We start from the raw sequence: 15931 nt of genomic DNA on the forward strand, positions 1-15931 counted from the left end.
ACAAACTTAGGTGGGGGAGGCGTATGGGGGCAATTATAACATATGTGTGAAGGATCCAAGTAGGTGGCACACATCTCTACACACGCCATAAGCTGAGGTTGTTGTCCTAGGGACAAGAATTGATCTAACTTTTTCACGACGTTGTGCAGTGTGGGCGCGAGGTCATGGCCTGCGGCTAACTCATAGACTCCATTAGGATAGGAAGAGGAAGGTTGGGATGGTCTATGAGCAATGACAACATGCTGCTGAGAATTCTTGGCGAGGTTCTCAAAGAGAGGCCATGCCTTATTCTTATGTTTAATGAGGAAAGTACCTCCACAAAATTGTTCCCCATCTAGTTGTGAGAAACTAGTGATGGCCTTCCTCAATTGGTTAGTCTTCCCAATGAGGAAGTACTTTTTCAAGAACTCATGTTGAATGGTGACCTAGTTGGTCATCGAGTTTAGATATAAGGAATTCAGCTAATATTTGGCTTTGCCATTCAGAGAGAACGAGAATAGCTTCAATCGGAGGGCATCATCACCAAAGTTGGGTATACGCATGATGGAACAGATTTTGAGAAATTTATTAAGATGCTTGTATGGATTTTTAGTCGAATTCCCACAGAAGTTAGGAAACATCGAGAGGATGGAAGTATTAATCTAGCATAAAGCTGCCTCGACATCCGAAAACTAGATAGAAGGCAGTGAAGTGTATGTGTTGGGTGTAAAGTAGTCTCTAAGAGGCCGAAGAGGTTGCTCTTCTACCACAAGTTAGCGGGGAGCTTGGGGTTTCGGGTTTTGAAAGACAAGAATCAGATTACATTCAGCCATGACTATGGACTCAAACGACTAAGCTAACTCGGGACTAGAGGTGGATTTCCTAATTGACTCATGGGATCTCTCAATATCAGGGTCTATATGCACTAACTTAGGATCCAAAGAGGGAAAACCCAACATATACACATGCATCACACAATCAAGACTTTAGAGTATAAAAAAAAAATAAAAAATAAAAGAAAACAAAGAAATACAAAGCAGTAGTACTCTAAACTAGAAATTAGCTTACAACCGTAACTATGCCCCTGGCAATGGTACCAAAATTTGGTAGGCTCGCTAAGGCTTGGGTATCAGATCTCAGACCATGAATCAATCTTAGGCTATCGTGTGTGATAACTATGTCTAGTCAGCTATTCGTACTAGGCTAAATGGTTAAGTGAACCATTCGAGTGGCATAGTGTTGCGACGGTGCAGCAATCATCCAAAGCACGATAAAAAACCAGGATATACCCTATCTAGTGACCATGAGGACACCCTGTATATGAACTGTAACCTAATCAGTATAAGTGACTGAATCGCTAGATATGTTATCCTTTGCCCTAGGGTGTCATCACAATCAGAGAAGTAAAAGTGCATGGAAAGTAAAGACATGGAATTTAATGTGCAGGCATTTCAATTAAAGTAGTAAATGAACATGTATTGAAAAATGGCTTCAATTCCAACTCAACAACCTGTCACTAGCGATTAAGAATAAAATTAAGAACCAGCTATCTATGCGGCAATGCCAGGAACTTGAAGGTTGTCACAGGCCTTCAATGAATCCAAGCACGAACCAATACATGAATTGAAAGGAAAGCAAGTAAATCTACTTTAAGTGGCACCCAAATACTATCTAGGTCTATCACTAACCATAGAGGGGCCAAAGGGGAACCCTAGACACATAGACGAAGCTAGGCTTTATACCTAAAAGGGTTTACAAGGTTTAAAATTCAAAATAGGAAACTTTTGCAAAAAATATTGCATAGAAGATTGCTAGTGTTCACGTTTGTCGACCAGGTTGCACCCATGTCTTCCCTGGTCGCACCTTGGTCGAGGCTTGCAGAAATTCTAGGATTCAAACTTCAGGTATTCTCGCCCTAGTCGCACCTATAGGTCTTCCTAGTCGTGCCAATGGTTGAGACTTGCAGGATCTCAGCTTTAGTAAATATCATGATGTTAATCTGGTTACCCCTCAGGGTCTCTTGGTCAAGATGTTGGTCGAATCTTGCAGCATCTTACATTCAGTTTGAACCTTAGAGTCTTCTTTCTATGACCTAGTCATCTCTTATGTTAGCTAGTCACACCACATGGTCAAACCAAGTCTTGGTTGCTTTGATAAGTTGATGCTTTGGGGGTTTGGTTGAGCATCTGATTTGAGCTTTGTGTATCCCAATTTTTTCCTTGGCTTCTCGTATTGCTTAACTCCTCAATTTTAACCGGATTTTCTTGAAACATGAACAAACCTTGCATAACTTTGAAGTATGATAACAAAGGGTAAATATATGATAAATGAGGATAAAACATAGGTAAATGGGGGCCTAAAAAAGTGCATTTTAGGGATACATCATTTGGGTCTACCCCTTGGGGTTGATAAGTCACAAACCTATCCCAACCTAAGTCAGAAAACCTATGAAGAATATTTAAAAAATGTTCTTGCATGAGTGGAATGTTAGGAATCTTACCTATAAGAGGCTCCAAAGATTCAAGATGTTCATTGTATATTTTCTTAGCTCCTGGAGTCAAAAGCCAATGATGAACGCACTTAGTTTCATCTTGACTTGAGGTAGGAGTTTTTCGTGCAACACTCTTATTTTTGGGCATGATTTTCAAGTTTGAGTGCTGATAAATCGTGAATCTGAAGGGTAAATCTGAGACTAAGAAGTAAAATCAGATCTTATAAAGGTAGAATAGGTTGAGACAAACCTTCGGGTGGGAGAGAAATAGGGTTTGGGGAACTGAAGAGGCAAAAGTTAGGGTTTTTACGTGAGCGTGAGTTTTAAAATGCTCACGGTTCAATTAATTGAATGAGTAGTTTGGTGGCCCAAACATCTTAGATTTTTAAAAACACTAACACGGTAGGCATTTGGTCGACTGGACAGGGGATTCAGTCACCCGAATGTCCTAAATTTTCAAATTACTTGAAATTACCCTGGTATCCTTAAGTTAATAAATTAATCCTACTCAAACAACTTCCTTAGCATGCAATAAGCCTGATTCACGTCCTTTTAAAATGAAAGGATCTTCTTGAAGGGGTTTTGTGAATATATAGGCCCATCGTTCATCCATACTCACAAATTCAAGACTTATATCCTCCTGGTGCACATGATCTCGAAGAAAGTGATGTCTTATATCTATGTGCTTTGTTCTTGAGTGTGATATTGGATTTATAGAGATGTTTATGGCACTGGTATTATCACACTTGATTAGCACAGACTCATAATTTAATTTGTAGTCCTTAAGTTGTTGCTTCATGTACAATACTTTAGCATAACAACTATCTGCGGCAACATATTCAGCCTCAGTGGTAGAAAAAGCTACAGAGTTCTGTTTATTGGAAAACAAAGATACCAGAGAACTTCCTAGGAAGTGACACATACCACGTATACTCTTGCGGTCAATTTTGCACCTAGCATAGTCCGCATTAGAGTAGCTAATTATTTCAAAGGATGTGTCCTTTGGATACCATAAACCTAAGTCTATAGTACCAATCAGATACCATAAAATCCTTTTAACTACTATTTGGTGTGATTCCTTAGTTGAGGCTTGAAACCTAGATAAGATGCAAACGCTGAACATGATATCTGGTCTACTGGCCATTAAGTAGAGAAGGCTCCCAATTATACCTCAGTAGTACTTGATATCTATTGGTTTCCCTTGCTCATCATTGTCAAGATTAGTGGAAGTGCTCATTGGTGTTCCCAATGCCTTGCCACCTTCAATATCAAATTTCTTGAGCAAGTCTTTTATATACTTTGTTTGGTTTATGAATGTGCTATGGGGGGGGACTGTTCACACAAGAGGGGGAACTAGTCATCATCACCTTCATTATTCTCCACTGTTCGCACCCTCTCCCCCATTTTCCCTCATCTTGCTCACATGCACTATTCATCGTCACCTCCATCTCTCTCTTTTCTCTCCCATCCTCGCACAAACTCCCGTCACCACCTCAACTTCTCCCTGGCAACCCAACTCCACCGTCTCTCTCGCGATCTCCCCTGCATCACCACAACATCGTCGCTCCCCTCTCGCATCATAACTGAAACCACCATCATCCCCGTCACCCTCGCCAACCTTGCTTCTGCCTAAAATCTCCACCGATCACCGGCCGCCTACAGTCACTGCCCCTTTGCCAACCTTCGCTCTAAATCGCCTCCTCCTTGCTCTCTAGCCACCATCGCCGATGAAGTCACCTGATCATCGCCACTACCAGCGTCGCCTGAATTTTGCTTCTCTCGGCTGTTAAGCTTTTCTCGTTGGTTCATTTCTAACAGTTCATTTCCGGTGAGCATATCGGCATTATCTTAGTTGGTCAGAGATCTTGCTCGTAGCGATGACTATTACAAACACCACATACCCTCTGTCTCCTCCGCTCACAGCCGCTGCTTTCGCTAGCTATCCACCAATGCTTCCCATTCTCTGGCAATTGTAGCTGCTTCCTCTTCATGTTTCAAAGGTTGGATCTCCCTTCCCCTGTCTTTATTTTTGGTCTGTTCATTTTGTTTTCATTTTTCTCCGTATTTGTATTTGTGCTGATTGATCCTGATGATTTCGATGTGTTTCGTGTGTGTTTTTAGATCTGGTACTTTGAACATGCTATGCAGAGGGTGATGAGTGTTTATCTAGTGGTTTAACTGGATTTGCTTTTAATTCATTTGTATTATTACAACCTGGACTTGTTCTTAAATGTTTAATGTGTTCTGGATCTTGCCTACAACTTCTATTATTATTATTATAATTATTATTATTATTATTATTATTATTATTATTTACTTTAGGGATATTAAGAAATTAACTGGTGCAAGTCTCTTTATCTTGTGATGTGGATTTGGTATTGGAATGAGGTGTGTTAGCCAGGTGGATTCTTGAGTCTAGAATTTTTTTTATGTGCACGGTGTAGGACCATCAGACTCAATGATACAGGAATTATGTGGGTTCTTGCATCCATAACCGAATCTCTGGTTGGCTCGGTTTGACTCCATTTGCATGCTTATCTGATTTATTTTTGCGCGGCTTCTAAGGCATTGTTGTTTCCCTGTCACTAACTCATGCACACACTAAAACATCACACGCACTTTTACACACACACATGCACGCACTTTAAACCAATGGTTTTGATCACACACATGCCTTCCCCTTTGACCAGTTTTTTCCTTGAACTGGTTAGATCCTCTGAACTTGTATGAAATTGATTCGGCCTTTTATTTTATTTTATATTTAAACTTTTAAAAAATCATAAAAATTTAAGAAAAATAAAAAAAATATTCACAAAATTCATGTGAAAATCCTAAAAATATTTTGACTTGATCTTTGTTGTCTTTGCTTAATTGTCTTTTTGTTATTTAATTCAAAATTTTGGGCAAATTTGAAAAATTCATAAAAATAGAGGAAAAAATCAGGAAAATATTTTAAAACTTGATGTTGGCCTTACAAGACTTTAAATTTTGTTTTGATCATAACAATCAAGAGGAACTTAACATATTTGGTTAAGTGATGACATTTCAGGACTCAACTATGAGAAAGTAAGGTCAAGTGTTCACAATGATCTATTGAAAGCTTATACTTCAAAGAAGGATGATCAAATGAAGCTTAAGGCATCGATTCCAAGAGGATCTATTAAAACTCGAAGAATATAAGGGCATGGATATTGAAGAGAAAGCTCAAAGTATATTAAAGCTTGAAGACAAGATGGAGCCAAAGCAAGCATGAAGACTTAAGTGTTTAGAAAGTCAAAGTCTTATGAAGTCTTTTTGTAAGTACTTCATGTTTAAATATCTTATGAAATCCTTTGAAGCTCTTTAGGATGCAATTAAGACTTAGAGACTAGTTTTTGAAAACTGTGGAAAATGATTTTGAAAAGTCAAAATTGAGTTTTTCAAATAACAAGGGTTTAAAATCTTAAAACATATAGTTTTAAAAAAGATGAACTGCTCAGCCGACTAACAAAAGGTCTGTTCAACCGACTGACCAGATTGAAGTGTGTTTAGTCAGCCGACTGACAATATTTAATTGAGTTCAGTCAGCCGACTGACAATATTTAATTGAGTTCAGTCAGCCAACTGACAATTATTTTCTAAATTTCTCATATAGACAGAATGATCTCAGCTGTCTATCCAGCTTACTGACCTATATAAAAACTGACCTAGTCGAGTGACCCAGCCTGCTGACCCTGCCGGAATTTAAATTTTGAACTTCAATAAGAAAATTCTAAAAATTAGTTTTTCAAATCTAAATGTGTTAGCTTTACCGTGATCCCAAGAGGAGGGGGGGGGGGAATTGGTATTTTTAAACTTTAACCCCTAGGTATTCCTCCTAACAGTAGTATGTTCACAACCCTATGGTCAATCTAATGCGAATAATATAAATATATCAGAAAATTAACTAAAGCAGTTTAATTAATCGCACAAGCACCAGAAAGTAGTAAATAAAGGATGACACGCAGATATGTTATCGAGGTTCGGCCAACTGCCTACGTCCCCGCCTTGACTAACCAGCATAAGGATTATCACAATAACTTGCTCACCTAAACGGGTGGAGCGATACCTATACAAACCAGGTCAAATTATCACAGGGCTGACCTCAACCTTAACCAATCCTTATCGAACTGGATTACCGCCCCCTCAGGCCACGCCTGGAATCTCTCAGATATACAATTAAAAGGTACAATGTATGGGTGCTTTCATGTAAAGCAAATTTGTACCACAAATGCGCACAATATCACATACACCACAGATGATTTAATAATGTAAGCTTAGTGTGGTCTAGGTAGTTTAACTCTCAAAGATGTTTTCTATCAGTGTAGTGAGTATGTGAAAGTATCAATAATAATCTGTGTATTTCAAAATATTCAATCAAACGTGTTCACACAGAATATCAAACAAGCCTCAAGAATATCAGTCAATAGAATGTCTCAATCACATGAATATGTATATGCTTGGATTGCAAGATATATGTAATTTTTGTATTTCAACAAATGATATAGATTTGAATGGATATTGCCACAAAAATTAATATAACACACACAAATATCTTTTCACAAGAATATCAATATGAATACCACAAGATGTTTGAATACGTTTGAAAATAGGCAAATACAGACTTCCTAAGTTATTGCAATGAGAATGTAACACTCGGAAGTTTAACAAGTCTTCTTAGGATAGGCTTATTAGAAAAACCTCCTAAGAATACTTAGGTTATGCTCTCATATGAAAAATCGATTCAAAGCACTTTAAATAATGAGAGCAAACCTCTAAACAATATCACTCAATGCACTTACAAATGATACAAAAGGATAGAGAAGGTAAGTTTGAGTGGATTTAGCAAGAGTGTGAGAAGTAGGATGTTTTTGGCTTGAGAGAGAAATTTTAAGTATATTTTCTAATTGATGCTTAATTCTCCCAAATGAAATGGTATATATAGACATACCAAAATTTTTGACCGTTGGGGACTTATTAGGGATTGTTGGAAAAGTTTAATGACACTTAAACCATTTTAACCCTGTTTAAAAATTAGTTATCCGCGGTAAAAATTGTGGCAACCCAAGAGGTCCGGTTGACCAAAAATGTTTTGGTCGACCAGAACTCAAATGGTTCGGTCGACTAGGAGGTTTTTGAACTGAGGGCTCGGTCGAGCGGAAGTGGGTGATTTCCCAAATATCTGAGGTTCGATCGACTAGGCCATTTTGAACTACCTAGTTCGGTCGACCAGACCACTGGGAAATTTTTCAAGGACCCTCCGGTCGACCAGGTAGTTGGAGTACAAAAGTGGTCAGTCGACTGGGAGGTCAAAATATTGACTCCCAAGTGGTTCGGTCGACCGGGATCAAATGAACTGTAAGGGCTCGATCGACCGAGGTCAAATGAGCTGTAAGGTCTTGGTCGATCGGGACCTTGGTCAACGGTTGACCTAGGTCTGGTTTGGTCGACCAAGCCAAAAATGAACTAATTTGTCCGGTCGACCGAAAGTGCACCAAGTGTGCATTTTGGTCTCGTCTTGACACAATCAAGCCCTATTTAAGTGTCTAACAATCATATGTGTACATGTGTGTGTGTCCTAGGGTTACTTGGGTCCAAAATAAAGACCCCGAAAAAGTCCGGTGTCGGTCGACCGAAAGGAAAGCCCTAAGGTCATTTCTAGGTCACTATTTGGTTTGAGCTTACAGATTAAACCATGCATGTGTTGTGTGTGCTTATTACAAACCAAATACCCTAATTACTATTACAGATAAATTTCACTAAAAATATTATAAATAAGAATATGAATTTGTTTTCAAGCTTTGAGCTTTCATGTGCCATCAATGCATCTGCTGATATGGACCTACACATGAACTAGATATTTATTAAATACAGGAGTATTTGTCATTATCAAAACCGGGCATGACCTATAAGGTCAACAAAATGTTATAAAAACTTAGGGACACTCCAAGCAACTTGAGGATCAAGGAAACTCACTTTAAAAACTTTATAAATACTCTTTTAACCCAAGGAATCATATCTCCAAACATACAAATCAAGCAATCAAGCATTATACTTTCAATCTCTCACAAAAGCTTACTTTTGCTCAAATTCTTGCTAGGAGAATTCTACTGAATTTTTGTTGATTAAAAGTCTATGGTTCTAATTTGCAACTGAGCTTTCTTAATTCCTAAAGAACCTCTAGTGAAATCTAATATCGAGCTTCATCTTATTTCACTTTGATATTTAAAATTTGAGGTGTATAGTGTCTGAATTTGTACGAATCTGCTTTATGTGAAAGAATTATTGTGCGCAGCTTTTGTTTCTTGTTTCTTGACGATTCCAAGTTGTTGGATTGTTACCCAAGTGTGGGGTATCACTTGGAGAGGTGATTACTCTAGCCTATTGAGGGAGTGTGTAAGGTTTTGTTTCGTTCGGAAAGGAACAGGTATAGTGGAATCCTTGCTTAAGGCGAGGATGTAAGCTGGGGATAAGCTGAACCTCGTAAAAAGCTTGGTCTCCTTTTCTTTCCTTTACTCTCTTTATTTTTCAGCATATCTATATACTGTGTGGATGATTTAATTTCTTGATCATAAATACTACGTAGTTTTGAAATTAAATAAAAAAAAGATTAATTTGCTTTTGGGCTTGCGGAAACCGAAAGGGAGTATGTTAGTGGATCAATAAATTGGGGAAACAGTAAGGGAGTACATTGATTGATTCAACACCCAAGACATATTAACTGAAAGTTTATTTAAAGTCTAAGCTTTTGGAAAGAGTGTTGAAGTTTATATTGTGCATCATATTGAGAAAGCAATTTCATTATCTACAAGGCTTGAATCAAATCTATTAATACAAGGATTGAATCAAATTCATATACATAGGGCTGTAAACAAACAAATACTTTGAATTCCTGTAAAAGCTGAGAATTACCATAGAGTTGCATATTATATCTTGAGTTGGTATTTTTGGTTGTTTACTTTAAAGTTGTTGGTGGATTGTTTGATTTTGATTTACTTGTGTTGTGTTAAATATTGGATTTTGGATTGAATAAGAAACTAAATTCTTTGCTGTGTGTTTGAATAATAAACTAAGTTTTGCTAAGTATTAGCTAAACTAATAAGAGGTCAAAGAATTCATAAAAAGAATTAAAAGAAATTTTAATAATCCAATTCACGCCCCTCTTGGGACTACACCTTAACTTTCAATTGGTGTCAGAGCGGGGTTATAACAAATCATAACAAGTAGTTATATAAAGATCTAGATGACATACCTAGGAATAGCTCCCTTTGGAGAGGGTCAATCCTCAACTAGTTCATCCATCTTTTGTGGTTTGAATTATACATTTTGGAAACAAAGGATGAGAATATACCTTCAAACTATGGATTGGAAAACATGTTAGGTTGTCACAGATGGTGACTTAATTCCTACCAAGCTTGTAGATGGAAAAGAAATGCCCAAAGAAGAAAAAGTGATGACCAAAAATGACCATAACATGCTACAAGTAAATTCAAGTGCTATGAATGCATTATATTATGCTTTTGACATAAACGAATTTAATAGAGTCATGGCTTGCAAATTACCCAAAGAAATTTGGGATAAATTAGAAGTAACCTATGAAGGAACCATTGATGCTAGAGATAGTAGAATATACATGCTCACAAGCAAGTATGAGACTTTCAAGATGAACCCATATGAAACTATAAAAAATATGTAAATAAGGTTCACCCATATAATAGACTCCATTAATGCCTTAGGAAAAACATACTTAACTTATGAAATGATCCGAAAAATTCTTAGAGGACTTTCACCGATTTGGGAACCTAAGGCCACTGCAATAACCAAAGGAAGAAGTTTGAAAAACACCTCCTTAGATGAACTCATAGGATCCCTTCTTACATATGAAATGCCTATGAATGAAGGAAGTGGAAAATGTAAAGCCCAAGAATCAATTGCTTTTAAAACTTCAAACAAAAACTCTAGTGATGAAGATGAAGACGAAATGAATGAAGACGAACTAGCCTTCATATCCAAGAAACTTGCAAGAATACTAAGAAGAAAGAAACAAAGAAAGAACTACCTACATGCTACAATTGCAAGAAAGTTGGACACCTAAAATCGGATTGTCCAAAACTTAAGAAAGATTCTAAAAAGAAAAAGAAAAAGGCCATGAAGGCCACTATATGGGATTATCTAAATAGTTCAGAAACTGAATCATGTGACCAAGAGGTTGCTTATACTAGCTATATGGCTTGGGATGATGAGGAAATCTCCTTATCCAAATCCTTTAATAGTTCTTGTGGTGATTCAGCAGACGAATCCAATGATGAGTGTATGCCCTTTTATGAAGAACTTCAAAATGATTTATTCAAGGTGTATAAGATGTTAGTTAATGTGATTAAACAATACACATCATTGAAAAATAAGAATGAAGGAGTTATGAAAGAGTTAGAATCTTTAAAGCTTACTGAAAGTGAAAAAGATTTAAAATCCATAGACTAGAAAGCAAGAATGAGAAGGTAATAAAAGAACTAGAGGATTTAAAGTTCAAAACTTCCATGGAAGTTGAGAAAGACCTATATATTTCTGAATTAGAGAATAAAATTACTAAGATGCCTCAAAACCAAGAAAAGGTGAAAGAAAAGGGTAAAAATATAGAAAATTCAGAAATCAGTGATCTTAAAGGAAAAATTGAAGATCAAGTTAAAATAATCTACAATTTCACAGAAGGAAAAGAAAACTTTGATAGAATGGTAGGTGCACAAAGAATGTCTTTAAATAAAGAAGACATAGGATTTAATGGAATTGAAAATAAAAGGAAAAAGAATCTTTATATGGGATACTTTACAAAAGCATCTAAAAATTATACTAGTACCTCTTCTAATGCCTATGCTCACACTATATGCTACCTATGTAAAAAGAAGGGAGATATAAAGTTTGAATGTCCATTAAAGAGGAAAGATGTGAAAACTAAACAAGTTTGGAGAATTAAAGAAACTTCTCTTGTTAAACCATCCAAACCCAAGAAAATATGGGTACCAAGATGAGATAAGAAAAAAATCTCAAAGATGAGTTTTTGACAAATGAAAATAATATTGTCGGCCTCAATCAATGAATGAATCATACAAGGCTTAACTTAGAAAGTATTAAAGATGAATTTTAGGAATTTATATTAAGTCAAAAGTAAGAAAATCTGAGCTTATTGCAAGAGGTTTTAATTGAGAAAAGATATTTGAGAATAAGAAACACTTGAGTAAAATTGTAGTACAATACAAATGATAATGATATGCTCCTTGCTTATGTGCTATGCTGATATGCTACTTGCTTACATGCTGATATCTTGAAAATGCCAAAGACATGAAAATGATTTGACTTATATTGATGATTTATGGCTTACTATATATTGAAAATTTGAGCATGACAACATAATTATATCCATGAGCATGTTATGATATTGATAATATTGACATGATATTGGTATTACTCTTCTATTAGTATCCATGAGCACATACACGATATAAATCAATATTTAAAGCATGAGATGATAAACTTAAAAGCATAATTGGTATCAAATCTGAATGTATTAAATTCAGGGGGAGTGTTATGACTTATTTCTTGTATTATAAATTTCCCCAATTTTCAATTGGTATCATAAAATAAACAAAGTGGTATCATGAACTAATGTAAAAGAGGGAAAGAATGTTGAAAGCAAAGATGAACTATAAATGACAAATATGAAATATGCAAGATGAATTTTAGCTAATATGAATGTTGTGCAACATATGCTTGATTGTGAACTTAAAGATGTTACAACACTTGTGCAATATGAATTACATATATGAAATATGCATGAGTATTTGACTATTGAAGCACACTACATTGCAATATATTACAAATGTGATTTTATTTGAACTTAATCATTTTTGACATCTTACTCTTTTTGATGGATGTTAAAAGGGGGAGAAGTTTTGAGCAAAAATTGAGCTTGATATTATTAAGTTGGGGGAGAAGTATTTGAACTTGAATGTTGATATTGATCTTGAATGATGTAATTTTGATATATGAGCATAATACTAGAATTAATATTTAAAATGACCTTTATGTTACAAATATTGTTAAGATGATGCTTATTGTAAGGGGGAGTCTTTTTAAGGCTCACTAAAATTTTTGTTCCTTGTTTGTCATCATCAAAATGGGGGAGATTTTTGGCCTTACAAGGCTTAAAATCTTGTTTTGATTATAACAAACAAGAGGAATTTAACATATTTGGTTAAGTGATGACATTTCAGAACTCAACTATGAGAAAGTAAGCTCAAGTGTTGACAACGATCCATTGAAAGCTTATACTTCAAAGAAGGATGATCAAATGAAGCTTAAGACATGGATTCCAAGAGGATCTATTAAAGCTTGAAGAATATAAGAGCATGGATATTAAAGAAAAAGCTCAAAGTATATTAAGGCTTGAAGACAAGATGGAGCCAAAGTAAGCATGAAGACTTAAGTGTTTAGAATGTCAAAGTCTTACGAAGTCTTTATGTAAGTACTTCCTGTTTAAATATCTTATAAAATACATTGAAGCTCTTTAAGATGCAATTAAGACTTAGAGACCAATTTTTGAAAACTATGGAAAATGATTTTGAAAAGTAAAAATTGAGTTTTTCAAATAATAAGGGCTTAAAATCTTAAAAAATGAAAGTTTTTGAAAAGATGAGCTGCTCAGCCAACTAACAAAGGGTCTATTCAGCCTACTGACTAGATTGAAGTGTGTTCAGTTAACCGACTGACAAAGGGTTTGTCCAGCTGACTCACAATATTAAACTGAGTTCAGTCAGCCGGTTGACAATTATTTTCTAAATTTCTCAAATAGAAAGAATGGTTTCAGTCGCCGGTCCAGCAAACTGACCTATACAAAAGCTGAGCCAGTTGAGTGACCTAGCCGACAGATCCTACAGCAATTTAAATTTTGAACTTCAACAGGAAAATTCTAAAAATTAGTTTTCTAAATCTAAATGTTATAAAAACTTAGGGGACACTCCAAGAAACTTGAGAAACAAGGAAACTCACTTTAAAAACTCTATGAATACTCCTTTAAGCCAAGGAATCATATCACCAAACATACAAATGAAGTAATCAAGCATTCTACTTTCGATCTCTCACAAAGCTAACTCTTGCTCAAATTCTTGCTGGGAGAATTCTACTGAATTTATGTTGATAAAAAATCTATGGTTCTAATTTGCAACTGAGCTTTCTCAATTCCTAAAGAACCTCTAATAAAATCTAATCTTGAGCTTCATCTTATTTCACTTTGATATTTAAATTTTGAAGTGCATAGTGTTTGAGTTTGTACTAATCTACTTTGTGTGAAATCATTTTTGTATGCAACTTTTGCTTCTTGTTTCTTAACGATTCCAGGTTGTTGGATAATTGCACGAGTGCAAAGTATTGCTTGGAGAGGTGATTACTCTAGTCTACTGAAGGATTGCCCAAGCATGGGGTATCGCTTGGAGAGGTGATTACTCTAGCCTATTAAAGGAGTGTGTAGGGTTTTGTTCCATTCAGAAAGGAACAGGTATAGTGGAATCCTTAGGTGGTTTGCCTAAGGTGAGGATGTAGGCTTTGGATGAGCCGAACCTCGTTAAAACCTTGGTCTCCTTCCCTTTCCTTTAATCTCTTTATTTTTTAGCATACCTATATACTGTGTGGATGATTTAATTTCTTGATCATAAATACTACGTAGTTTTGAAATTAAATAAACTAAAGATTAATTTGTTTTTGGACTTGCGAAAACCGAAAGGGAGTACATTAGTGGATCAATAAATTGCAGAAACCGTAAGGGATTAAGTTGATTGATTCAACACCCAAGACATATTAACTGAAAGTTTATTTAAAGTCTAAACTTTTGGAAAGAGTGTTGAAGTTTATATTGTGCATCATATTGAGAAAGCAATTTCATTATCTACAGGGCTTGAATCAAATCCATTAATACAAGGATTGAATCAAATTCATATACACAGGGCTACAAACAAAAAAATACTTTGAATTCTTGTAAAAGCTGAGAATTACCATAGAGTTGCATATTATATCTTGAGTTGGTATTTTTGGTTGTTTACTTTAAAGTTGTTGGTGGATTATTTGAGTTTTGATTTACTTGTGTTGTGTTAAATATTGGATTGTGGATTGAATAGGAAACTAAGCTCTTTGTCGTGTGTTTGAATAATAAACTAAGCTTTGCTAAGTATTAGCTAAACTAATAAGAGGTCAAAGAATTCATAAAAGCAATTAAAAGAAATTTTAATAATCCAATTCACCCCCCTCTTGGGAGTGCACCTTAACGTTCACTTGAACTCATTTTACAAACTTTTTGTCCCGAATAAGTCCAAAAACCTCCTAGAATATTATTTTTCACTTAGAAGATTCTATAAAAATTTCAAAATCCCATGAGCGTATTTTGCTAACTATTTTCTCGATTTTCCTATCCTTATGATTTAAAATTCAGGCATGAGCTCTTCGGAGTACGGTATGCCTCGGTTGTGAGGGAATACTTATATAGTGTTTTATTTTGTGCATTTTCTTTGATTTTTGAAAGGGAGTAATTTTCAAGGGCTTATTAAATTTATTTTGGGATAATTTTCGATTAATTAGGTACTGTTCGTAAGAACGGGCAAGTAGGGGATGCTGATACCTTCACCTCGCATAATCGAACTCCCGAGTTCGACTCTGGTAACGTAGACCGATTCTACCCTTATTGGATAGTAATCAAGTGTTCTAACTACACTTCGAAAGGTTAGTGGTGACTCCATCACACTTTGTTTTCCACGAAAATACCATTTTCATAATCCACACACTTCTTTTCTTCAAATCATTTTTAAGTTGTCCCAAGTTCACGTCCAGGAACATCGCGACATCTTGGCAACTCCTCTTATCTTCTCCTCTGTCCCTTGAAGCATAGCTCTCCATGGTATCTCTCCCTCCATTACTCTCCCTCTTCGTCGTCACCACCACCCTCAGCCGTGAACCACTGCACCAACTTCCATCCTTGGAATTCCTTCAACTCCACCACCGCTTGCAAGCACCATCAGTGATCCTACACCACCACCTCCTTGCACACATTCGCAACCCATCCCCATGGCCTCTCCTTCACACCAGCATCACCATCAACACCAGTAACCATTTTTAGCGATCCTATACCACCACCTCCGTGCACACATTCACAACTCATCTCCACAGCCTCTCTCTTACACCAGAATCACCATCAACACCAGCAACCATTTTTGGGGACCCCCGCACGACTTCATTCACAATCTCTAGTAGCACCTCCATCACCTAGCTCATAGATTGCCCTCATTCCTCATTCTCCATCCTACTCGAGCCCAGTGCTCTCTCGACATCTCTTTCCTTTCTCCATTTGTGCTTCCTCTTGTCTCTCTCATAGGCTCGCCCTCGCAACCCAAAACCTCACGACTC

This window comes from Malania oleifera, chromosome 6, assembly GCF_029873635.1.
Source record: "Malania oleifera isolate guangnan ecotype guangnan chromosome 6, ASM2987363v1, whole genome shotgun sequence".
Lineage (NCBI taxonomy): Eukaryota > Viridiplantae > Streptophyta > Magnoliopsida > Santalales > Ximeniaceae > Malania > Malania oleifera.